Below are 25,343 nucleotides of genomic sequence, written 5' to 3' on the forward strand. Positions count from 1 at the left end.
GCTATTTAATAGTGCCTTTAGAGAGTTATTCAAATGATATTGACAAGCAGCTGCTATTTTTTGCAGCGTTCCTAGTCCTAACTTTCTTGATCTTTACCAATCAAACTCTAAGAAATGGTATGGTAGAGGCTAACTTAAAGTTGATTTTGTATTGAGTTTCTGTGTCATTTATCAGTGTAATGAATTAGATTAAAATACTAGTCTTTTAAAGACTTTTTCAAATGTATGGCTATGCGACAGGATTTTTTTTTTTTTGTACAGCTCAGCAGCTAGGAACAACTGCTAAGATCTTGCTAACAATCTTCAGCAGAAAGCTCTGTTTATGAAAGCAAACATAATGGTATCACAGACTGAGACTTCTAATTTGAATTGACTATGAATGAACTAATCTGTTTTATCAGACTTTTTTCTTAAACAATTAATAACAGTAGGAATATGAATGTATTCATTTGAGGGAAGTTTAGGTGAATATATTCCATATTGAAAATGCAAAAAAGGCAGAAGTGGATGTTAAGAGAAATTTAAACATGAAGGGGATATCTGCCTTTTAGGGGACTTTTGGAATAGATAGGAAATTATTTACAACACCTAAAAAAAAAATCCACCTCTATTGTGGAAAAAAATAAGCCTTAAAAAAGCACAGACAATGGTGACAAAGTGCATAGAGAGAAAAAAAATTAATAATCCAAAACTGAAATCTGTATAGTACAGTGTAAATTACACGCTCTTTCTACACCAGAAACAAACTGCATTTGATCACAGCACATACATATTCTGAGAATAGTTTGTTCTTAGAGTGAAAGAACAAATTCAATTTATCTTGTGTAGTTCAAGTAAATATGAAAAGGAAGTAAAATATGCCTATGTAAATCTCAGTGATTTTGTATGTTCCCTCTCTCTTCTTTACTGCATATGATGAAAAGTTACTAAAGGCTTTTTTTCATGTTTATTCTTACTACATAGAGGCTTCAGAGAAATGGATATCTGTGAGTTCTAGTGACAGACAACAGTTATTGTCTGCTGGGAATTAAAGAAGATTAGATGAGAAATACTTTAAAGCAAATGGCTGGTTTGTCCCAACATTGTTAAACATGATCTTTCACCTGTTACTAATTTTCTTCATAGTATCAAAGGTCTTTGCTTGTCTGAATAGGATGGGAAGACAGCTATTTCAAGCTGTTTACAGAGAGCAAACAAGGGCACAAACAGAGAAGGATGTGCATGTTAATTAAATACGGTCTTCAGTAAGATAAGAACCTGATGTTGTCTCTAGAGTCATGTTCTCCACTGCCTGACGCAAAGTTCACAGAAGCCTATCAATGATTTTATATTCATTTAGTGGATGAACTAGATATGTTCTTTCTCATTTGATTCTGGTAACACAGAGGCTTCTGTTTCGATTGTGGTGGTGTTTGTACTCATCCTTAAAGATATAATTGCTTTCTGCATGATGTTTTCAATGGGTTTAAGAGTGAAGCACACATGCTTGTCCTATCTTAATGAACACTCCCGGCTGACTGGCAGTCCTCTGCAACTCAGACATGTCTAGGAACCGAATATCTGTACAAGCTGAGATCAAAAATCCAACTAATTTGAAAATGCTGGCTCTAACAGTAGCCAAGAGTGTATGTTTAAGAAAAGAGTCTACTAACAGGAAAGGATGCCATGATTACTTCTACTAGTTTGTTTTCTGACAACCTGAACTATACGTCTTTCTGAGATAATGTTTGTCCTGAGATCTTTTGATTAATAGTCTTTATGTGGGACTTTTCTTCCATGGTTTGTCTACTCAATATTTGAACTCATTTGTACTTTTTGCCTCCAGAAAATCTTATGCTATTCAGTTTTGTGGTTCAGTTATATGTTCTGTAGAAACAGTACTTGCATTTGAAAACTAATTCCTGCTAACTTTGTTAGTTTTCTTCTACTTCTTACCTTACAAGTAGTAATGAATAAACATTCCCTATTTATGTTCATAAACTGTTCGCATCATTTATCTACACTTCAAACTAATAAGCTATTATTTCAGTCTGAGTACTAACAAAAACAAACTCTCCATGCGCTGAAAATAAAATATGACACAGTATGTATTAATAAAGAGCTGTGGATCAGACATCCACAATCCACCATTTGACTGCGTTATACTTCTAGCACAACAAAACATAATCCAAAATTCTAGAGAGAAAAAAAGTCTTTAAGTATTTGAATATGAAAAATACCTGTGGTAGAAGTCAATAAGAACTTTATAATTTTTAGTTATTCTAATTGAAGTACTTCATTTGTATCAAGCTGTAAGCCTACCTTCCTTTTACTACTGCAAATTTTTCAGGATCACACAAGCATGTGAGTTCCTTTGTACTCGAGACAGTGAATAAATATTAAATTTTAAATAGAAATCTAAATTAACAGGAATCATCTGAAAAAAAAAAAAAAGAAAGAGGAAGTACTTCAAATGTATCTGACCAAGAATCATGAAATATGAATGCTCTCACTTTTACTTCTAGTCTTCTCCTAGGCATCGGTGAAAAAACAAGATTTGTGATCTGAAAGACATATACAGATCTAAATGAAAGAATAAGAAGATCTAAGTGCAGTAGAGGAAAAAGGGTGTCCTTCCACAACTCCATGGCTTAAAACTATTATACTCCAAAAGCAAAACAAATACCTGTTCAGCTTTCTAACTTTTGCAATTTCATTTGAAAATGTGATAATTACTCACGAATTTTTCTTAGCTCAAGTACAGATACTGTAACGAATATTTTTAATTATATCCTTTTTTTTCTTCTGTTATACTGCAATCCACCGATCAAAATATGACATAAGCTTCTAATTAAACTTTGTCTCTGTAGGAAGAAACTAAATTTCTCTTCTGAGCTCATTCTGTCTTCTAAATCCTTCCATCAGTCTAACATATTGATCTCTGATTAGATCATAAAAGGAAAAGGTAAATGACAAAAATAAACATTTTCTCATATTCACTGAAAAAAAAATAAGTAAAAGAACAAGATCTACCAAAATACACAATACAGTTGATAAGAAGTGTGCATATAAAGTGTGTGCACAATAACTGAGTGACTATACCAGTGGGCTATTTAAAACACACTAATGAAACAGAACTATAAATTTGAACACCTCCCAAACCCTAGTCTATGAAGCCAAACCAGAAGGGATAATTATATACAGTAAACATGCTTTACAGCTTATTTTGACAGTTTGTAAAGAAGGACTTGTTAAAACAATGACTTGACATCCAAACCAAAAAATTTCAATGGATCTACAGTCCACAATACCTGTAAAGTAGTTTTTCTCTTGGTCAGTATAAAGTATTGATTTATCACCTTCCTTTCATTTCAAATAATACATATCAATGAACTCCACAATTTCTGAGAGACTTGCGATGTGAGGACACAGTTTGTGGTGTCATATGGTACTGTGTAAAAGTCTACTTAACTGCTAAATTGGCAAATCCTCCCACCCCCTACGCATGTGAACACCAGTTTTTCTATAAGAAAATTGAACTTCTATTGTGTACATGTGAATCTTTCTTTCTGTTTTCCAAGTTCCACACTGAGCAACAACCCAGCCAAAGCTTCTGAAATCTGGGTGGCAAAGCTGCACTTTCAATGAAAGACAGAAACTGCCCTTTAATATTGCTGGAAAACACACAACAATATAGGGAAACCACAGCAGGACAAATTCTTCCCTCACAGGCATACACAGAACTCTCATTGACGTCAAAAGGTTTTCTGGCACTGTATATCTAATGGAAAAATATTGCCCATTGTGTCAGCTATGCCACTGAAATTCAGACTGAATGGGACCTCAGGGACAGAAAGAATCATAGCATCATAGAATCATAGAATGGTTAGGGTTGGAAGGGACCTTCAAAGGTCATCTAGTCCAATCCCCCTGCAAGGAGCAGGGACATCCCCAACTAGATCAGGTTGCTCAGAGCCTCATCCAGCCTGGCCTTGAATGTCTCCAGAGATGGGGCTTCCACCACCTTTCTGGGCAACCTGTTCCAGTGTTCTATAACTCACATTGTAAAAAATTTTTTCCTAATTTCTAATCTAAATCTACCCCCCTCTATTTTAAAACCATTACCTCTCGTCCTATTGCAACAGGCCCTACTAAACAGCCTTTCCCCATCTTTCTTGTAGGCCCCCTTGAGGTACTGGAAGACCGCTATCAGGTCTCCCTGGAGCCTCCTCTTCTCCAGGCTGAACAGCCCCAACTCTCTCAGCCTGTCCTCATAAGAGAGGTGCTCCAGCCCTTTTATCATCTTTGTGGCCCTCCTCTGGACCTTCTCCAATTGGTCCATGTCCTTCTTGTGTTGGGGGCTCCAGAACTGGACACAGTACTCCAGGTGGGGTCTCACCAGGGCAGAGTAGAGGGGGAGAATCACCTCCCTCGACCTGCTGGCCACGCTCCTCTTGATGCAGCTCAGGATGCGGTTGGCCTTCTGGGCCGCAAGGGCGCATTGCCTGCTCATGTTAAGCTTCTCATCCACCAGCACTCCCAAGTCCTTCTCCTCAGGGCTGCTCTCAATCCATTCTCCGCCCAGCTTGTATTTGTGCCTGGGATTGCTGTGACCCAGGTGCAGGACCTTGCACTTGGCCTGGTTGAACTTCATGAGGTTGGCATGGGCCCACCTCTCCAGCCTGTCAAGGTCCCTCTGGATGGCATCCCTCCCTTCCAGCGTGTCGACGGCACCACACAACTTGGTGTCATCGGCGAACTTGCTGAGGGTGCACTCTATCCCACTGTCCATGTTGCCGACAAAGATGTTGAACAGGGCCGGGCCCAGCACGGACCCCTGAGGGACGCCACTCGTGACCGGTCTTCACCTGGACATTGAGCTGTTGACCACCAACAGAAAACCTAAAAATGCAAAAGATCAGTGAAGTTTGTATTTCACATGTGCAGTCTTTGAACTGGTCAAAAAGATTAACTGACATATGATTATGCTCAAGTTGTCCGTATGTCCACCTTTGTGAATGCAATCTCAAGTTTAATAGAATAGTCCCTGCATCATTCCTTCCCAGAAGCCCTCATGTCCCATTCCCACACCCTCATGTCTGAGACACCAGCAAGATGAGAAAAGGATAGACTTGTTTTTTTCCTGGCAGTTTCAAATACAAGAAAACATTCTGTTTCGAATGCCAACTCTACACATATATCTTAAAGTGCTTTACAAGTGTACATTTATAAACTTCACAAGAATTAGGAAATTGTTTTCAAAGACAGTTTCTAACTTTGGCTGGCTCAGCCTCCAGTTACCGAAAATGAAATGAAATATAAATTTTCAATTAACCATCAACTAACAAATAATTTTTCAAAAATGTAGTTACCCTGAAGGTATTGTGTAATATTTTTTTTCTACTTAATATGCATAACAAAAAAAAATCCCATTTCATGTAGATCATCTCTACTTCATTCTGAGCAATGCAGGAGAAATAAGAAAAATTGTGGCTAAGACAGATCATAGTCTCATAACTCTGTACATTCCCAAAATCCCACTGAGAAGCAAAGTACTGCACATACTTGGGATTTTGATTCAGTTGATTTGTTTGAAAAATGTTCAAGGATTATAGCAAATTAATAGAACAAGTGGAGGAAAGTTTTAGTTTTGGCTCAGTATTTTCTACCTTCCATGGGCAATGGATCTTAGGGAAGAGGATCTTGGAGGGAAGAGGGGCCCAGGAAAGTTGGTCCATATTCAAGGAGCACCTCCTCCAAGCTCAGCAGAGATGCATCCCGATGAAAAACAAGTCGGGCAAAAAGGCCAGGAGGCCGGCGTGGATGAGCAAGGAGCTCCTGGACCAACTGAAAGTGAAAAAGGAAGCCTATAGAGGGTGGAAGTGGGGACAGGTAGCCTGGGAGGACTACAAAGAGGCTGCGCGAGTGGCCAGGGATAAGGTAAGGAAGGCCAAAGCCCTGGCAGAACTGAATCTGGCCAGGGATATAAAATACAACAAGAAGAGCTTTTATAGGTACGTAGGGGACAAAAGAAAGTCCAGGGTAAATGTAGGCCCCCTCCAGAAGGGAACTGGTGTCCTGGTTACCCAGGACATGGAGAAGGCTGAGGTTCTCAATGACTTTTTTGCCTCAATCTTCACCGACAAGAGTTCCTGTCCCACTGCCCAAGCTGTAGAAGGTGCAAGCAGGGACTGCAAGAATGAAGAACTGCCCATTGTACTCGAAGAGCAGGTTCGGGATCATCTGAGGAACCTGAAGGTGCACAGGTCCATGGGTCCTGATGAGATCCATCCGCAGGTCCTGAGGGAACTGGCGGATGAAGTTGCCAAGCCACTGGCTATCGTATTTGAGAAGTCGTGGCGGTCTGGTGAGGTCCCCGATGACTGGAAGAGAGGGAACATAACCCCAATTTTTAAAAAGGGGAATAAGGAAGACCCAAGTAACTACAGGCCGGTCAGCCTCACCTCTGTGCCTGGCAAGGTCATGGAGCAGATTCTCCTGGAAACCATGCTAAGGCACATGGAGAGCAAGGAGGTGGTTGGTGACAGCCAACATGGCTTCACCAAGGACAGATCGTGCGTGACCAATTTGGTGGCCTTCTATGACGGGGTGACGGCATCGGTGGACAAGGGACGAGCAACTGACATCATCTACCTGGACTTGTGCAAAGCTTTTGACACTGTCCCGCATGACATCCTTCTCTCTAAACTAGAGAGACATGGGTTTGATGGACGGACCACTCGGTGGATATGGAGTTGGCTGGATGGCCGCACTCAGAGAGTGGTGGTCAATCGCTCAATGTCCATGTGGAGACCGGTCACGAGTGGCATCCCTCAGGGGTCCGTGCTGGGCCTGGCCCTGTTCAACATCTTTGTCGGCGACATGGACAGTGGGATAGAGTGCACCCTCAGCAAGTTCGCTGACGACACCAAGTTGTGTGGTGCCGTCGACACGCTGGAAGGGAGGGATGCCATCCAGAGGGACCTTGACAGGCTGGAGAGGTGGGCCCATGCCAACCTCATGAAGTTCAACCAGGCCAAGTGCAAGGTCCTGCACCTGGGTCATGGCAATCCCAGGCACAAATACAGGCTGGGTGGGGAATGGATTGAGAGCAGCCCTGAGGAGAAGGACTTGGGAGTGCTGGTGGATGAGAAGCTTAACATGAGCAGGCAATGCGCCCTTGCGGCCCAGAAGGCCAACCGCATCCTGGGCTGCATCAGGAGAAGCGTGGCCAGCAGGTCGAGGGAGGTGATTCTCCCCCTCTACTCTGCCCTGGTGAGACCCCACCTGGAGTACTGTGTCCAGTTCTGGAGCCCCCAACACAAGAAGGACATGGACCAATTGGAGAAGGTCCAGAGGAGGGCCACAAAGATGATAAAAGGGCTGGAGCACCTCTCTTATGAGGACAGGCTGAGAGAGTTGGGGCTGTTCAGCCTGGAGAAGAGGAGGCTCCAGGGAGACCTGATAGCGGTCTTCCAGTACCTCAAGGGGGCCTACAAGAAAGATGGGGAAAGGCTGTTTAGTAGGGCCTGTTGCGATAGGACGAGAGGTAATGGTTTTAAAATAGAGGGGGGTAGATTTAGATTAGAAATTAGGAAAAAATTTTTTACAATGTGAGTTATAGAACACTGGAACAGGTTGCCCAGAAACGTGGTGGAGGCCCCATCTCGGGAGACGTTCAAGGCCAGGCTGGATGAGGCTCTGAGCAACCTGATCTAGTTGGGGATGTCCCTGCTCCTTGCAGGGGGATTGGAGTAGATGACCTTTGAAGGTCCCTTCCAACCCTAACCATTCTGTGATTCTATGATTCTGTGATACATAAACGTGGATGGAAATATTCAAATAACAGCCAGAAATAACACTTAAGAGATAGGGCTTCAGAGGCAGCTGAAGCCTCTTCCAGTAAAGGAGATTTCTGTCCTACGGATAGGTCTTATTGTTAAGTGAGAGTATCTCTATTTAAAAGAAGGGGGCAGGTCTATAAAAGGATGTAGGCTTTCTTGTAAACCTCTAACAGAAGATGTACTTCCCCACTCAAACCCCCGCTGCTCTCTTTAGTGCAGAGAAACTTAGATTTTGTCCAGTAAGTCTTTATTGGTGCCTGAAATTCTCATTAAAGCCATGCCCAGAAATGCCTCATAATAGACACCAACAAAGAGCTCTAAGTATTACTTTAGGATGTATAAATCAGACACTTGTTTGCTTAACCCTTCTAGTTCATTCTTAGTTATACATATCCGCATTGCAAAAATCAGTGGAGGGAAATATGAGTATATTAGTGCCACTACATCCCACAACATTGTGGAAGTATCCGTATTTTTAAATATACCAGCAGAGAGAATATGCATCCAGGATATTCAAGGCTCAATTCTCAATGCAATTGCCACTTGCACTTACAATCACTCATTTCTATGTCTTTAGTGAATATTTTCACCGGTGTGCTACTATGTTTATCGTAGAAGTGTACTCACATGAGGTGAAAAATTAAAATGTAATATAAAATAAATAAAAAAATAAAGACAACTTTTAGATTTGCAAATTTCTACTATGGATTGAAAAAAAAAAAAAAACTAAAATCACAGACTAAAATATTTTAAACACACCCTTTTCCTCAATATTTCCATTTACTTGCTTATGCAAAATTTACTTTTGCAGATCCTGGTTTTGGAGCATAATTCTCCTCTGCAGATGGGCTTAGCATGCTTAAAGCATGTTGTCTTTCCAGCAATATAATGATGCAGTCAGATAAAAGCTATCAACTGTCCCTTCAAACCTTTGCCTTTTATCCTGAAGCTAAAAATGTTCACATTACAATCCATAAATGCCTGAGCATTCATAAAGTATTTTTAACTGTTCTCACATGTTATGGAACCTGTTACTTTACTGAAAATATATTTAGGCAATATGAGAAAGATAAACTCTCACTGTCTTAAAGTACCAGAACTACAGTCCTGTTTGCTCTACCCACTAATGGCAAAGGAAGCTTAACCTTCTAACTAGAAGTGTGGATTCCATAGGACAGCTATGCATATTAAGTTTCCTTTGCACATCCACTCAAAATCTATAAAGGATGAAAAAGAGTTGTTGTTTTGGGGTTTTTGTTTGTTTTGGTGTTGTTGATGGTTGGTTGATTTGATCTTGTTTCTGAGTTTGGGATCTGTTTCGCACTTCAAACAAACAAGGAATCAAAATACCTAGCTGTGTAATTTCTGTCATTAAGTTCTGTCAGTACCTTGGTCAGCTCTCCAAAAGAAATGTCCCGTAAAAAATCAGCTGGGATAAAAGGTGAGCATTAAGGAATTAGGGAAAAAGTGTGTGCAATCTACCATATTATATTTGTTAGTCCCAAAAATGGGAAAGGGCCAGTGGTTTGCAGTCTGGTTCAGGCATCTCCTTCTATTTAAAAGCCTTTCTCCAGGGACAAATTGCTAGTTACTTGGAGATCTAGCAGAGATCAGTTATAGAGAGAACAGCTGGGAAGCTCTGCCTGCCAGAATAGCCAGATAGCCCTGCTTTTTCTGTCCAGCTTGCTTAGACAACAATGGCTGTGTTTGACACAACAGACAGAAGGCTAAAAGCGTGCCACTGAGTTTAAAAGACCCATAGCCAAGAGATGGATGTCTCGAGTAATCACATAACATATAAAATTTGAATCTCCAAAGGGTCTAATAACAAACCTCTTGACCCAGAAACAGATATTTGGCCAGGAGTGAGAATTATAGGACTTCAAGATATATTCAACTCATTAAAAAAAAATGTGTTTATCAGCACTGTGCTAGTTTTCATTCATCAATGCCCTTATGACCTGCTGAGTAAATTGCTTACTTTTTAAACTGTCACTAAGTCAACAACATACTTCAGAATTTGTCCCTCTTTGCCTGCAGAAGACTACATTTCTGTTGTTTTTAGAATTAGTAATCTAAATTAAATGTTTATTTTTGGGTTAGATAAATCAAACCAATTCAAAATATAAACCTACTACTTAGTGCCATGAGCAATAGTATGCTGTTGTATGGCAGCTTTAAAAAAAAAAAAAAAACAGTGAGAAATTTTATATTAAGAAATAAAATATTTCCTTGTGGCTCTAAAGTGTCAACAAATTAAAATCTAGAACTATCTGTTTTTTTTTTTTAAAAAAAAAAAAAACCCACAACATTTTCAGGAGAGATTAAAAAAAAAAATCACCTTCTAAAATAAGTTTGAACTAGACAACCTAACAACATTACAATCCAAGCAGGCATGAATTCCATATCACTCTAGTAGTGCTCCCTTAAAAACTTGCATTGAAGTGAACTAATTTCGTCATGGGTCCAGGGTGCTGATTATCTGAATCAGTTGCAAAATCAAGGACTAAGTCTGCAAGTGATTATTTACTGAAGATACAGATATGTAGGTATTTAAACAAAGGTAAGTAAGGCTTAAAGAACAGAATTATTAAAAATTCAGATCTTTTTTCCCCTTGGATTTTAGAGAAAGTAATCATTGTTGATGTTCTTGCTTTCTGTGTGAAGAGAACTTAGGAAAGTGCTAAAGAAACAGTCATTCATTTTCTTATTATAGAAATTAACTTGGCAAGTTAACTGACACATTAGACAAAAATCTCATTGAACCTTATGAGAAATTTACTGCATTTTCTTATAAGATATTGCTTTGGAGAATGAATGGATAGTTTTGTATTTTTGTCCTTTCAACTTGTTTTACCTTTACCAAGGTTTTCTACACATCTGAAACTCAGTAGCATCTGCTAAGAAGTTTTCTTGCAGTATGTACATGTTTGCTAGGAATCAACCCGAGACCATCAAACCTCATTCCTAAAGCTGAAACTAATGTAAGCAAGATTTTGTCAATAGATCAATATAGGTTTTGAATTGGACACTAAGGATACAATTTGATAATAGGGAATTTGTTCCACGAAGAACATTCCTTAGAAAGGACTACTTATTTTTATGCTAGTGACATGAAGTTTGTATCCAGCATCCAGAGGAAGAATGAAACAATTTGTCCATTTAATTGGTCAGCTTTAGAAGAAAAAAAAATGCATCATTTCTTCAGTAGCAGGGAAAGGACAAGTGGTCATTAAAGAAGAGCCGGAAAGCTGCAGATAGAACAGCAGGGTCATTTACACAGATTCCACAACCCCATTTAAGATTATTTGATTGCTTTATTTGCCCCAGAGGCCCCACTCATCACATGAATTTGCTTGTCTGTTTAAAAAACAAAATGCCTACTAACCACTTTCCTGTGCTTTGATGCATTCGTTTCCAAAGTACTTCTTTTAAATTGAGTGAGAATTAAACTCAATGCAGACGGTTCCATAACAACATTCCTTGTAATGAGAGCCATCTTTTAATGGAAAGTACAAATTAAAAGCACGCAAATTATAAACCACATATATCAGTAACCCAAAATTATATAAAGAATAATTATAACCATAGTAGAAGATCATAGTCCCCACAATTAATCTAAAAAATACTTCAGGTTGGCTTATTCCATACAGTGTTCATCAAAAGCATTATGTGTCAAATTTATTCTACTGTTCATAAAAGCCATCTGCTAACAGTTTAATTACATCATTTTTGTGTTTAGTCTGTTCAAAGACACGGGGACTCCAAAAAGATTAAGTCTCTTGTATGCTACTGACTGAACACCATGTATTCTGTGACCCTTTTTACCCATCTCTAACTAAGCTCCATAGTTTATCTTCTGATTCATTTTGCTCTGCTCAAGTTCTGCCAACAATACTATTGTTTCTCCTGTAACTCATACAAAAAAAAAATAAGCTGTGACTGTCCGTGTTCCTTGACATTTAGGTAAAAATTTGTCTTTTTGTCCTCTATAAAAGCTAAAGAAAATCACCATTTCTTGTTGCTCCTAAATCCCTCTATCACATTATATTTTTACAAGAAAAATTAACATTATTCCATGAACAAAAGGGATAAATTTAGTATTTTTTTTTTCAATCAAACTCTATATGCCTCCAAACATAATGTAATTCATTACATTTCATGTAACCTTAATTCAAAATGCTCCACAAAACAAAATAATAAACAATTGTAGAAGCAGAAACTAAAGATATGCAAAGGAGAACATGTCTTTGGAAAAGATTTGCAAGAAATAGGAAATCATAGCCAAAAGCGTATGGGTGTACCTACATTAGATTTTTTGTTTGGATCGGGAGTATTATCTTGAAGCAAATATTCCAATTATCCTCATTTATCATGTTTCCAGTCATATCACATAGCACTCCTGGAACAAAAGAATGGAATTTTGGATGAAACAAACCCAGAAGATGCACCACAATTGCTCAAAGTAAAAGACCTGTGAAAGGCTACACTACAAACATCAGGTTCTCAATTGAATAGTTTTGCTCTACGGACCCACATTTGTAGGTCCACACTGATTTTTGGAGTTTATATAGTCCATCAGGAACTGAAAATCCCTTGACCAAGAGCAATGAAACAATGTAGTTTCCCACAGTTCTTTCTGTTGGAAAATCCTGTCCAAATGAAAATTAAAAGCTTTGGACATTTGTTCAAAATTTCTGGAAATGCTCAGTATGCACAATACACGTATAAAATGTATAATGCGTTCACAAGAAATATTGTACACATAGCATTCATCAGATCTACTGAACATTTGTTACAAAGATAGTGTATCAAGACATATCAGAAGTGCTACACACACATATGTTTCTGTTTGGGAACATAGGTATAATAAAAGATTTCCTGAATAGACATTCAGAAAATTGATGATTGAATTACATGAAGAAACAGTAAAAAAGACAAAGGAAATCTGAATTTACCATACTGTTTTAAAGTTTAGGAAGTCTGAACTTTGGGGATAAGATTAAAAGAGAAAGAAAAATGAACTTAGAAATGCTCATTTTCTTGAAAGAAATACACTCCTCTGTATTTTACATGCATAGTGGCAGAAATTTGAAATTAACAGACTTTCTGGAAGACAGTTAGATGTTAGGTAAGCAAATGATTGATGAAAGAAGGACAAACTAAAAAAATCCTTTAATTGATCCAGCATATTGCAGTTCATGACATTCACTAGCAGCAAGCCGCAAAAGAGAGCAAGCTGAGAACTTTTATTAGAATTACTATCCATCTTTAATGTTCTTTAACAACCCTGTTTCTCATTTTCCTTACCTCCTACTGCAATTTACAAACCAGTATTATTGTTATTGGCTATTAACACATCCAAATTTAAAAGATTTGGAGGATATAATCCATTATTAGATCTTTTGGAAAAGCAGGTATACTTAAAGAACTAATTCAATGTACCTTTAATCAGATCTTGAAAACACTGACCAAAACTGAACAAATTATTTAATTCACTCAAATTGAGCCCAGGGCTCAATTTTAGGGTCAGTGCTCTGTAATGTTTTTATAAACGATCTGGACTCAGGAATTGAATGTACATTAAATAAAGTTGCCAACAATACTAAACTTGGAGGAGCTGTAGACTCCCTCAAGAGCAGAGAGGTCTTCCAGAAATTTAACAGGAGCAAGTGCAGGATTCTCCAGCAGAGGTGGGGTAATCCTGGTTTTATGTACAAATTGGGGCACAAGAGGCTGGAGAGCAGCCCTGTGAAAAGAGACCTGGAGGATTGGGTTGATGATAAGTTAAATACGAATCAACACTGTGCCTTGGCATCAAAAAGGGCCAGCTCTCTCCTGGTGTACACCAAATACAGCATAGCTAGCTGGTCAAGGGAGGTGATTGTCCCACTCTACACTGCCATGTTGCAGTCCCACCTCTAATGTAGTTTTGAGTGCCTCAATGTAAGAAGGTCATCAAACTGTTAGAGTGTGTCCAGAGGAGGGCGATCAAGGTGGTGAAAGGCTTCAAGGGCAAGACTTATGAGGAGTGGCTGAGGTCACTTGGTTTGTTCAGCCTGGAGAAGAGAAGAAGCATCTGGGTGATGCTCTTAGTCATATGGTTTAGTCCCTGTGAGGAGCAGGGAGTTAGACTCAATGGTCCTTATGGGTCCTTATGCATTTTCAGAGAAATGTCTTCATAATCTAATAGTCAAGGTAAATAACAGGAAATGAATTCATTTGTTTCCCTCTAAAATTAGAAGAGTTGGACCTATTTGCTTTCAAAGTCACCTTGTCAGTTACTGTCACAGAGGACAATCAAGGCTTTTGGGTAATCTTAGCACTACAAACTTCTATGTCTAAAATTGTTTTGGAGGTAAGAGATAATGTTTCCTCTTTGAGATGAGTGTGTGGCCTAGCAAGCTTCATGACAACAACAAAATACAATGTTTGAAAAAGTTTTGAAATGAAGCAACAGTAGAGGAGAAATGACTGCTGGTACTTTGGCTGAACAGAGCTGGCAGAAACTAATAAGTACAAAAAACTCCATATATTATTTTTATAGCAGCAAGTTGGATACACATTTGGAAATAGAATTTTGAGTACTATTACACATTTAGATTGATTTAAAGCTTTGGTTTTAACTGCAGGCATCCAAGTAAGATGGTTTGAATTTAAGTTCTTTTCTGTATTCTGGTTTCACACAGATTTCTTACAACTGTTCACATAAAAAGAATTTAGCTCTCCAAAATCCCTTTATTTAAAAATTTTTCAAAATGTTTATTTTTTTTCCAAAGAAGAGTAGTACAACTATTGCATTTAAACAGACAAAGCAAAAAATTTACTACAATTATTACGAACCATTAGAGAACGCAGCCTTAGATCCTTGCTCCTAATTCACTTAGATGACTTTGTAGAACTTTGATGATCATGGGTCACTTTTTTGGCAATCTGTCCCCAACTTCTGTGTTAGGAGTGTTGTACAGTAGTTAAAAGAATTAATTCCCCTGAGTGGGATGGGGAGTAGGGGGAAATATAGGAAAGAAAATTAACATTTGGCTGTTAGTTTCTCCTTTGAGGTCTAACCTATCTGTTGTCATCTGTAAGTAAACAAAATGACTAATCATTAGTTTCTGACTAGGGCATCAGATATATGCTTAGCTGAGATGGGAGTTGTGTATCCTGTTTAGTCTACTGTGTCATTTTGGTTAGTACATCCCACAGTCCATTGTTCAGCATATTGTGTGTTTTACGTCTATTGAGTTGCTCACTGGAACATCACACTTTCAAAACTATACTATTTCCTATTAGTGACCTCAGGAAATCTTCATAGGGAGCCCTAGTAGTAATTATCAATCAATTGTAACTGGCTCTTATTTTTCCATTATCTTGACAAATATGTCAATTGCTGAGCTCCAGTCTTATGGTCATCTCTCTATCAAAATGTCTAAAAGAGGCAAGTTACATCACCCAAAGTCCAAGGACTTCCAATTCCTTGTAGATTATCACTAAACTGTCATCATTCAATCTTGGCTTCTGTTGCATTTGTCAAGAAAGCTGGGAAGTAAGCAGTGGGCACACATCCTTAAGAATCAAAGATCTCTTAGTTTACTCATATATCTTACCCAGCAGCCATCAGTGACAAGTGTCTTCAAGTGTACCATTATTGACTATCTGTACATGTGACACATAAGGGAGTAACTCTGTATCCTGTTACCATGAAGCCCTTGTTTCATCATCTGATAGGTGCTTCTTTCTTAGAAGTGTGAGGCAATAAATAAAACATAAAAAGCTGACTGTGTCAAATTTTCCAAGATGGAAAATAGGAGTTTGATAATTATAATAGAGAGACCTCAAATCTAAACATTTATCTCCATCACAATGAAAAACTTACCTTCCATGGCATTCCTTGACACTGAGATCCATATCTCAGCATTCTCTAGCAAAAGCACAGTCTGGCTCAGAAAGAGAATATAAGAGAGGAGGACATCATTTGGCAGTGATAGGCTTGTTTAAATTCCTAGAAATTCTTCTCTCTGATAAGGAAATGGTCAAAACTTTAGCAATTAAAACTTCTCAGAAGTATAATTAAGTTCTATGTCAGAAGCAGTTTGTATGAATACAGTAAAACATCCAGCTAGGTTCATTTAGAAATAAAATATTTGAAAAGTTGTTGTTTTTTTTTTCCACATTTCCCCAGAAATTCAAATCATGGTAATATGCTACTCTCAGAAACTTAATGATACTGTAAAAACCCAGAACAGACCATTGTATCACAGAAAATTTCACAATTGGCTATTTCAAGGTAAACAATAATGTTTATATAGGTTCTATAAGTGAAAAACTCAAAATTAGATTCAGATATTATGGATAGAACAATAGCGGTTTTTAAGCTTTGTCATTCATTATCTCAGGGAATAGTCTCCTATAGGCCAGTTGGGCAAATGTGAGACATCTGATAACAGAGTAAAGAAAAGTATGGGTCTACCACCTAAGTGGTAGGTAATGGTTAAGGGTAAGGAGAAATGCAGCAGAGAATCCTCCAGCTTCATTCTTATCTCATCTTTCTTCTTCTGTGGTATTCTGGTGTAAAGAAAGCTTGCATAGCATGTAGCTGTAGTCTTGAAACTACCCATTCATAATGCATCCTAGACTAAAGGGCATGATATTCTGTTATCAGTGAATTCTCTGTAGTCCATCAGGAAGCAAAAGTGCTGGGGGAAAGATCATTCTATAGGAATAAAATCTTTAACAAAAAAAGTCCCGCTTTCTTTGGGAATTCTACATCATCCTCCCATCTCAGACTGCTAAGTAGTGCAAGGTCTGTCCATGGCTGAGGTTGAAGCCAAGGGGTGGTATTGAAATGCTCCAGGAAGAATAATTACATAAAATTTTTGATAGTAAAAGATTCTTCTCTCTGGTCACAGCAAAAGAAAGCAGAGTCTGCTCATATCTCATGCATTTAACATATAACAGAGTCCACTTCTTGGCACACATGCTAACACACAACTCTGCAAGTCTAGAAAGTCCATCCTCCAAAATACAAGTAAAAATTTAGCCTTACTGTTGTCAAGCTTGCAGAGGAAGGGGGCATCTTAGCCCTTCATGATGATTAAAGCTGGCAACACCACCCTAATACTACTGAAAATTGGAACTCCCTGCTTCAACTCTCCTCCAGAAATATTCTGCTGCTCTTTTATCCATATGAATGTTTCTCAGATTCACTTCCTCCTTTTTGTCATCTAGCGTATTCATTTTCTTCTTTCAAATCTTTTCTACTCAATTCCTAGCTGTTTCCATAATGTGCCATCATTCTTCTTTCCTGTTCAAAGAAACCAGGCTATGAAGTTGACTATAATATAACCAGCTAGATGACCTTTAAAGGTCCCTTCCAACCCTAACAATTCTATGATTCTATCTTCTGTTGAAGCAGCCCAGTGAAACCTACATCTTGTTTGTCTTTTCAAACCAGAAAGAGACAAGATTCCAGGTTCTTGCTTCTGCTATTCTAGACATGTCATCACATCTCTGACTGCTTTAGCACTGCACCCAGTCAATTAGAGGAAGAAAAAAAAAGAAAGACCATTATTACACTATTAGCACTATGATAATACTCTACTTGTGACCTCCACTTCCCCCCATTTCTTGTTTCTCTCTTAACAGATCTAATGTAAATGTAAAAACAAACTCACCATCAGCAACTGGAAACTAGGAAAACATCTCCTAAGAATATAACACAGATTTGTTTGCTAAGGTGAGTGGCAAGAAATCTAAGTCTTCTTTTCATATTAAGTTATTGAATGCAGTTGGATGTTATTTAAAAATATTTTCACTTACAAACTTTGTCTTTCTATGTTATTCTATAGGTAAGCAAATAAATTAGTCTTTAAATTTATGTGTGAGATCATTCTTGAAGAGCTCAACAATTATAAAATAATGTGTTACACCTGGCTGTACATTTATTTCATTTTCCTCATGGAACCAACAAATTTTCTCTAGTCTAAGGCTAAGAGCAGCTGTAAATGTCTTTTGCATGTATCTTTCTTATTTTTATTACAAAAAGTACATCATCTTCTATAGAGCTATATGACTTAAGAAACTGTACTTGTAAGTTTACAGCAGGCTTCCTACTTGATTATATTTTTTTTCCTGAGGCTGGCCGTGCTTTCTCATTAGCACTTTCACACTTGATTAATTAAAAAAAAAGCAGAGGTCATGTCCTCTTATTACTGTGAATCTCTTTTGAATGCAGTGTACTAGGACTGAAGATATTCCAGGATGAAGGGGGGGGCATGCCACTCTTTCTTCCATTCTTTCCTCTCCTTCGCAAGTTTCACACATCTGGACGCTATTGATTTTTGAGTGTTCTGCAATTGCTGATTCTGCTACAAACCCAGTAAGTCCTCACGATCTGATTCTGCTTGTGATTCCTCACAATATCTGATGACTGTTACCACCTCTGCAAACACGAAGTAGAGCAAAGAATTAAGTGGGCTACTAGCAAGAACAGTACTGCTGTTAAGAAAATGTTTCAATAATTGAAAACTTGAAAAGATAAAGGAAAATAAAAGAGGTGCGTAAAGGAAGTGAAAGCAATAGATGTGGTGCAGAAGAAGGAAGAAGACTAGGGTTAGAAAAGAAAAAGACTGCAGGATGGAAGTAAGAGGTTTGCTGTAAGCTTTGTTGATAATGCTTCACAAGTTAGCCACAAATAACACCCAACCTAAAACTTATTGGAATCACTAGGAAAGAATCAAAACTTGTACTCCAGTAAACTGAATTTTGACTACCCTTACTACTGTCCCACTGGACCTCTTCCCAAAATAAGCTATGCGCTTCAAGATACCAATTTCCTAACTCTGCCATCTCTTCGCAGTGCACCTCCTGAGGCTAAACTCCATAATCTCTCATTTCTTTCTAGTCAAAACTATGTCTGCCACTACATCTAGTACCAGCTTTTCATTCTCGTCAGCAGGAGGTAAAGTATGTGTTTGGTCCTTTACGTTTGCCTCAGGAATCTGTCTCAAAATGTAGCTTGGAAAATTATTGGGGTGTTTGAACTCATGCTTAGACGTCTGGGCAATTGAAAACCCTTGTAAGAATCAGGCCTTGCGATCAGGACACTTCTACTAGTTGCTTGCAAAAAGGTTATCCTTTTATTCCTCTTGGAAGATCCTGTAACAGATTCCCAGCACACCATCACTACTGCAGCTTTTCACCATGATCTTGGTCCAGAGATTACTGGCAACATGTGCAGTTTTCTGGAGCTCTGGGCAGTTAAACAGCTCCTACACTTAGTGCAATGCCCCTTCATCATCTTTCCGATCTATCCTTTCTAAAGGGCCACCCATGAGAGTTGTGTGCTTTCCCACCAAGTCTTTGTGACTCTGTTCTGATCACTCTACAGCACTGTCACTTCACATACACTTCCAATTCTTTGAGTTTGTTGCCTCATTTTCTTACAGAAACTCTGTTTCTTCCTCAGTGTAAGGATTCTTTACTTAAGTCTCTGAATATCCTCCCTTCTAAGTAGCAATGTGCAAGTGTCCCTTGTAGCCTTTCTCAACATGTATTTTCTTTACTTGTCGCTGTTCCCTGATGACCCTATTTAAAGCTCACCTCACTGGATTAGCAAGTTTGTTCATACACTTTCTTCTCTCTATGTGCCACATGGAGCCTCTCTCTTTATAGCAATATTTTTTCAGATCTATTTGAAGAAGCCAGCCTTGCTAGAAACACTAGCTAAGCAGGCAGGCGTTAGTCTGCTGGGTCTGTCTCCTACTAAGCAGGTGCCTGACCTGAAGAACTGAGAGGAATGTTATCCAGACTGCTGTCCTCCTAAACCCTGAACCCAGAGCTGTGTAATCACCTATAGTATGTTCAGTGTCCCCACTAGCCATGTCAGCTTGTGGATAAGAAACAACAGATACTAGTATGAATAAGCCTTGGCAGTCTCTGTAATTCTCTGCAGTTGTCTCTCTGGAGGATTCCCTTAACAGAACTTTTTCATCCTCCTCTGATACCAAGGCCTTTGCAAAAACCTTTTTCCACCTTCTGCTGCCAGAATTTACCAGCTTCCAGGTTACACTCATGTGGAAGTTCCTGTCCTCTTTCTTCTACTGCCTTGCCTTGATCATACATCCTTTCACACCTCTGAAGAGTGGAGGCCATTTCCTCAACAGGATAACTCTTTGAAGCCAGACATCCTTAATTCAACAAAGCCTGCTCATCTCTTCTTGCATCTTCTTCACATGGCACTACTCAGTCAGAAAACTGCTGTCACAAGCGAGGCCACAGCCACCATTCCTGGTCCCAACTCTTTGGCGAAGCACCCGATAATTTGGGCACAATTTCTTGAGGATGGGTTTTAGTTAGTCAACAATCCCAGCAGGCTGCTGGGGAACACAGTCCTCTCCCAGTTAAGGCCATGAAGTAGTCCATCAGGCATACTTCTGCCAGCCTAAGACTCTGCTACTTTTGTTTGAAATTTCATTTCCATTACAAATCAGAAGAAAACTCCATAGTGAAATTTAATTTTTTTTTTCTTCCCAAATAATCCATATTTTATCCCGCAGCATACAATTGCCTTTGCAGTGAATGGTAATGTACTGATGTTTTAGTCTAGTGTAGATTGAAAACAAGAATTCTGTCATTTAGAGATGTACTTGAGATCTTTTAGTAATTTCTTTCAAGATTCCATCTGTTGTGTCTTTTCACTAGCTTATAGAAAGATGAAACTTACAATACCAATACTGGTATTTTATAACAAACCTTTAAATTGGCTATTACAATTACAACTTGTTTATGGTAAATGTGGTGGTTCATTTCTTTTGTTCTACTACAGAATATTATTAATTTTCTTCACTTTTCTAACATATCTGAGATAGAAACTGGTTGAGACAGTCCCACGCCTGCCTAGAGCCCATATGCAAAGTATTTGATTTGCATTTATTCTTCTGCGTCTTGTTCTATTACTTTTTTTTTTGTTTAGAAAAGTATATAAATGCTCTATCCTATCTGTCATCTCTAAAATGACGTAAAGCTGACAAAATATAACTGGTGATATAATAAAAAAAAAGTGAGAACCCAATCCACTCATTAACATCCTATGCATTTTACTTCTGTTTTGTCAGACTTTTGTGTAATGATTATTCAATGATGCTTTTGTAAAGTACCTCACTACGTTTCTGCCTACGCAAGATAATAGAGATATTAGAGAATTGCTCAATTTCATCTTTTGCAAAAATCTGCCCTCTTTCCAGCAGCCTTTTGAAACTAAAAGTTGTAAATTCTAGTACTAAAATGTGCATTGTAAGTGGTGACTCATGTTTCATCTTGGCCTAAAGATGCAAATCAAGGTTAAATGATTACAAAATCAAAAATTTTCAGAAAGACTTGCTACCATTGAGACTAACAATAGTACATGAAAGTCTGGAATATTAACGTAACACATTCTATTTCCAGAGCAGCAGAAGAAAGGAGTTAGAAGTTTATCATTTGTCACAACTACCTGAGGATTTGTAAATGATTCACACATTAGATTCTTTCCATCTGAAATGGTGGAACAAAAGGTCATTACAGACCATATTCTAAATCCACCTTTAAATAGCCAAATAAATACAGCACTTCCTTTAGAAACTGTTACTCCCATGTATTTTTGAAGCCAAACAATATTTTTTTTAATAAATAAAGCTACTGAATAGATTTAAACTTTATTACTTCTAGTGCTGTACAAATAGACTGAGAAAAGTTTTGTGCCACACATTGAGGCATGACACAGAAAATATGCCAGCTATGCTTCTTTCTCAAAGGTAAACATTTAATTCAGGCACAGCATATTTTCTCTTCAATTTCTTTCCAAATTAGTTTCCTAAATTTTAACCTGATAGCCTGATAGACTTATTAGTGTATTCATCAATGCTTCTTTTGTTCATGGCTCTCCAAGTCATCACATACACTCAGCTCAGAGGACGTCTGCAAGAGAACTGTTTTCTTCAGAATACGTGTCCTATGACTATTACTGGGCCATAGGACAACCTTAAAGCTTGCTTCATTTTTGAGCACAGAAGGTTGGGTCCATGTCAGTCTTTGAGGGCTTTCTGTCTTAATGAGGCTACAAAAAATGACTGAGAGCTAAATGTTCTTAACAAGTTTGTTATTTTCTTCCCTACTCCTCTTTAGATAGTTTGTTTGGCATCAAACATTTTATTAGTAACTTACCTACCAAGGAATGAGGTGCCTCTTTAATCTTTCATCAAAAGGAAAGATTGGCTTGTCAGTAGCTGAACCAACACAGCCAGACAGCAGACATCTCTTTTGGGTCTTCACTGACTGTGGCCAAGCCCACACCTGATTTGGCTTATAAAAATAGACTTTTCTTTGACTTCCTACCAAATTGCAAGCAAAAACCTTTTCTTAAAGAAACTCACGCTTTTATTCAGTAAGAATCTACAACAATTATATAATTATGTGCAGGAGAATAACCTGTAGATTGTTACCTATTTATAATGAAACAGTTTTCATGGCACTGCATACTTTGCCATGCTGAAACCAGAAAACATTGTATTGTTCATTGCAGGCAGTTTACTACAAGGATGCTGATAATCACAAGCTGACAATAATTATAGCAGTTTGACTTTGTTTCAAATCAGACATCAGTGGGCCTGCCAGAATAAACAAAACCTGAGGCCACACAGTGGCCTATTCAGAAATAAATCATAGTATAGATTAAAAAGAAGTACAAATAAAATCTACTGACAAAACAACAAAAAGAACTTTGAAGATAGTCACTGACTTCTGGTACAAGGCCTTACTGGAACAAAATCTACTGTTTACAGTTCATTATATGTTGCATTGTTTCTTTCTTTTTTTTCCTTGTAAAACTGCTACCTTCTGATATAAGAAATTTATAAAATAAATACAGATAGAGTATAGGAACATTGTTTAGGAAAATATTAGGAAAATTAGCTGTACTGTTAAAATCTCAGGAAAACTAAACATGAGAAAAGAGGGATAATATATATACATGAAGAATTACATTTGCTGTCCTCATTTTAAAATCAGAGGGTTCATATAGTTATAACTAAAGGCAGAATTTGCAATGCTGTGTGGAATAGGAACCAACACATCAAATAGGCACAACATAGCCACTCATAACTAACCTGTTTTTCCTCAACCATGACAAGAATTTCACCCTAATTCAGTGCTAGGTCAATTTTTTAGAGTGTGAGATCATGAAATCTTCCTGTGTCTCCCCACTCCTGCTAGCTGAACAACACACGTCAGCTCTCCAAAAGTAGGGATTATAAAAGGTAGCTTTCTATAAGTCTAGATGACTGTAAATGTGGAGGCACTGTATTAATGCAGTCTCACATTTGCTTTCAGTCACTTTTAATGGATACCGTTGATCTATAATTTCTCAAGTATTTTTAAATCTTTTAAAATAAGCTAAAGTTTTGATGAAGCCAACATACAGAGTCATGCAAGTCTATAGGTGCCTTGAAACAACCTTAAGGCTAAATGTTGTTCACTTTAAAGTACTTTTAATATAATTACAATAATTTAAAAATCTTAATACCTATGAGAAATTAATCGTAATATTCCTAACTGACATTAGGCACTGAATATTCTCTCCATTCTGTTTTCCAAGCTTCTGCATGAGGTTCTTGGAGTGAAAACAAAGAAGCCAGTATGCTTAGGGACTGCCTCCATAGACCATCCTTAGAAAATGATCTGGAAAACAGCACTTGATAGGATGTGAATCTACACAGTGTCTCTGGATCAAACGAACAAAACTTCCTGGAGGGCATTTTATCTGAAAATTAGCATTGCAAAGAAAATTACAACCATCAGCTAGATTAAACTGTAACCAGGAACTTGAAATTGACTTCTGAATTGAGGATGGAGTGGTCATCCTGAAAAGATAAGAGAAGCGTGAAAGTGTGTAATGGTGAGAGACGTTGTACTCAAAAGAGAAACAGCTAGACATGGCTTAAGCACTGGTGGATGTCACCCCATGGCACGACGAACTCTGTCCAGGGGCACCAAAGCAGTATTCCCTTGGGACATGGGGAGCAGCCTACACCCAATTGGTGGCTCACAGTGTAGGATATGCATGTTGGACCTGATGGAGGCCTTTCTCCCTGGAACATGGGTCAGTGGGGTGTAAAGTGCTGCTCAGGTGCAAATAATGTTGGAGGCTTTTTTTTTTCCCCTAGGAAGGATGTGTATGTAAGGGAAACCGTACACTCAGGAGTGACATGTGTCTGTGATCCCCAAAGCCTTCGAGAGAGAAGGGATACGCAGGTACGGGAAATTTGTATGGGTTATTCGTATTTTGTAAATGTCTAGTGCTATAGTTTATTTGTTATATTATTTATATTGATCCCAAATGTATAATTCCTTGCTTGCTGTTCCATCATGTTGTTAATAAATTAATAAAGTACTTTGATCCTCATTTTGCTTTAAAGTATGTGAACTAAGTAGCATTTCCCTGCAATGAGCTGTTCTAGTGAATATTATTCTCAGCAACTGCCAGCAGCAAATCTGATCTCATTCTCATGGATCAGTGGTATAAACATGTTTTTTGAAAGCTTTTGAAATACAAATTTTTGTCTTATTTTTACTAACCTGCATCCAAACCATGTGCGCAATCACATTTTCATAAGAGAAGATATTTTTTGTGCTCTTGGTTCCAATTTTCTCTACTTCCCTCAATTTTGCTGTCTGAAGGTTGGAGTCTGAATGTCTGCTAGTGTTGGAGATAGATAACTAATCTCTTATTCAAAAGTTGGATCTTGTCATTAGCTTTATTTCCACCTAACCATATCTCTACTGGTGAAAGTGCTTGAAGTTGAGATGACAGCACAGTAAAGCATAGGAAGGTAAACAACCCAGAGATTAAATGACTGTAAAGGTGGCAAAAAAAAAAAAAATCATGTCTTAAAACCACAAATTTTAGATTCAATATTTACCCATCTTCACTTATAAAGTCAATTTTTCTTGACAGAATTGACCAAGTCTCCAGAAACTATTCACTGCTAAGCAGTGCCAACTTCATCCCTTCAGGAAACATTTACTCTTCCCCTTGGCTGAAGACCATGACATCAGAACTTCTGAGGAGCAGAAATTATTGTATTATGTGTCAGTACAAATATTCAAAACTGAAAAAAATTGAGTCAAACACTTTTCCTTTATAAAGCCTATTTATAATACATCTTCCTAAACCTACTAAACATAGAGAACTCTGACAGCTATTGGATCAGACATGTAAGGCACAGCTACATTAGGTTTCTTATTACCCTTTTAATCCTCTTCTAAAAGCAACTAGTGACTTCAGTGTTTGTTTACTATGGAGAAGCTATACATTTTAGCCTCATGTCTCATGAAGAAGTAATATGAAGTAAAAGGTTGCACAAAATATTACTAAAATATAATATTCTCAAATTTATAGATACGAAATATTCTGACAGATACAATAAAAATCATTGTAATCTACAGCATGACAAAATTATATCTCATTCTCTCACTATAATCAAA

The sequence above is a fragment of the Chlamydotis macqueenii genome, chromosome Z, assembly GCF_036417535.1.
Source record: "Chlamydotis macqueenii isolate bChlMac1 chromosome Z, bChlMac1.mat, whole genome shotgun sequence".
Lineage (NCBI taxonomy): Eukaryota > Metazoa > Chordata > Aves > Otidiformes > Otididae > Chlamydotis > Chlamydotis macqueenii.